Source organism: Capsicum annuum, unplaced genomic scaffold (assembly GCF_002878395.1).
Source record: "Capsicum annuum cultivar UCD-10X-F1 unplaced genomic scaffold, UCD10Xv1.1 ctg56027, whole genome shotgun sequence".
NCBI classification, from domain to species: domain Eukaryota; kingdom Viridiplantae; phylum Streptophyta; class Magnoliopsida; order Solanales; family Solanaceae; genus Capsicum; species Capsicum annuum.
In genome coordinates, this window is record NW_025864390.1 from 1 (window position 1) to 2,025 (window position 2,025).

The 2,025-nt window shown below is 49.0% G+C and overlaps 4 non-coding genes across 4 annotated transcripts; all 4 read right to left on the reverse strand.

Annotated features, from left to right (window-relative positions):
• Window positions 1-248: 248 nt before the first annotated feature.
• LOC124893225 lies at window positions 249-367 on the reverse strand. Its single transcript, XR_007050612.1, has one exon. It is a non-coding gene; the product is annotated as a 5S ribosomal RNA (ribosomal RNA).
• Window positions 368-542: 175 nt separating this feature from the next.
• On the reverse strand, window positions 543-661 carry LOC124893228. Its single transcript, XR_007050615.1, has one exon. It is a non-coding gene; the product is annotated as a 5S ribosomal RNA (ribosomal RNA).
• Window positions 662-1,098: 437 nt separating this feature from the next.
• LOC124893227 lies at window positions 1,099-1,217 on the reverse strand. The gene has a single exon (XR_007050614.1). It is a non-coding gene; the product is annotated as a 5S ribosomal RNA (ribosomal RNA).
• A 171-nt stretch (window positions 1,218-1,388) lies between these two features.
• Window positions 1,389-1,506, reverse strand: LOC124893226. Its single transcript, XR_007050613.1, has one exon. It is a non-coding gene; the product is annotated as a 5S ribosomal RNA (ribosomal RNA).
• Between the last annotated feature and the right edge of the window lie 519 nt (window positions 1,507-2,025).

Consider the following 2,025-nt stretch of genomic DNA (forward strand, 5'->3'; position numbering starts at 1 on the left):
ATCCTAGTACTACTCTTGCCCAAGCACGCTTAACTTCGGAGTTCTGAGGGGATCCGGAACGTTAGTGCTGGTATGAACACATCTGTCATTCCCAGCACTCCAAATTCTATTATGCCTCTTTCTCCTCCGCCGCCCGTCGCACCCCTGCGCCTTGCCCCCTTTCTCGTTTCCGCCTAGAGAAAAAACAAAAAGATTCGTCGATCGAACCGGCAAAATTAAACCGAATTTTAAAGGAAAAAAAAAAGGAAGGGATGCAACACGAGGACTTCCCAGGGGGTCACCCATCCTAGTACTACTCCCGCCTAAGCACGCTTTACTTCGGAGTTCTGATGGGATCTGGTGCGTTAGTGCTGGTATGATCGCATCCGTCATTTCCAGCACTCCAAATTCTATTATGCCTCTTTCTCCTCCGCCGCCCGTCACACCCCGCAGGCGCGCTCTTGCGCCTTGCCCCCTTTCTCGTTCCCGCCCAGAGGAAAAACAAAAGATTCGCCGATCGAACCGGCAAAATTAAACTGAATTTTAAAGAAAAAAAAAAGGTAGGGATGCAACACGAGGACTTCTCAGGGGGTCACCCATCCTAGTACTACTCTCGCCCAAGCACGCTTACTTTCAGAGTTCTGATTGGATCCGGGGCGTTAGTGCTGGTATGATCGCATCCGTCATTCCCAGCACTCCAAATTCTATTATGCCTCTTTCTCCTGCGCCGTCAGTCACAAACCGCACGCGCGCCCCTGCGCTTTGCCCCCTTTCTTGTTTCCGCCAAGTGGAAAAACAAAAAGATTCGTCGATCGAACGGGCAAAATTAAACCGAATTTTAATGAAAAAAAAAAGGAAGGGATGCAACGCTACTCTCGCCCAAGCACGCTAACTTTGGAGGTCTGATGGGATCCGGTGTGTTAGTGCTGGTATGATCGCATCCGTCATTCCTAGCACTCCAAATTCTATTATGCCTTTTTCTCCTCCGCCGCCCTTCACACCCCGCACGCGTGCCCCAGTTCCTTGCAACCGTTCTCGTTTCCGCCAACAGGAAAAACAAAAAGATTCGCCGATTGAACCGGCAAAATTAAATCAAATTTTAAAGGAAAAAAAAAGGAAGGGATGCAACACGAGGACTTCCCAGGGGGTCGCCCATCCTAGTACAACTCTCGCCCAAGCATGCTTAACTTCGGAGTTCCGATGGGATCCGGTGCGTTAGTAGTGGTATGATCGCATCCGTCATTCCCAGCACTCCAAATTTTATTATTCCTCTTTCTCCTCCGCCGTCCGTCACACACCGCACGCCCGCCCCCGCGCCTCGCCCCGTTTCTTGTTTCCGCCAAGAGGAAAAACAAAAAGATTTGCCGATCGAACCGACAAAATTAACCCGAATTTTAAAGGAAAAAGAAGGGATGCAACACGAGGACTTCCTAGGGGGTCACCCATCCTAGTACAACTCTCGCCCTAGCACGTTAACTTCGGAGTTCTGATGGGATCCGGTGCGTTAGTGCTGGTATTATCGCATCCATCATTCCCAGCACTCCAAATTCTATTAATCCTCTTTCTCCTGCGCCGCCCGTAACACATCGCACGCGGGCCTCCGCACCTCGCCCCTTTTCTTGTTTCCACCAAGAGGAAAAATAAAAAGATTCGCCGATCGAACCGGCAAAATTAAACCGAATTTTAAAGGGAAAAAAAAAGAAGGGATGCAACACGAGGACTTCCCAGGGGGTCATCTGTCACGCCCCAAATCCTATTAAGGCGGACTGGCACCCGTTGCCGGTAAGGCTCGGGAGAACCAACCTGTAGCGATACATTACCTATGGACATTATAAGTTACTTTCATACTAAACATGCCCTCAAAAGATAAATAGGACTAGCAAGCCAAAAGATATTATATGACTAGGCCGTTGGAGCCACAATGTCTACGGTACGATACATGACCATACTATACTTTACGTAGTCTACAAAGCCTCTAGACAAGAAACATTATCTTACGAGGGTCGGGACAGGCCCCGCCTCATGATAAGATACTATACAATACAA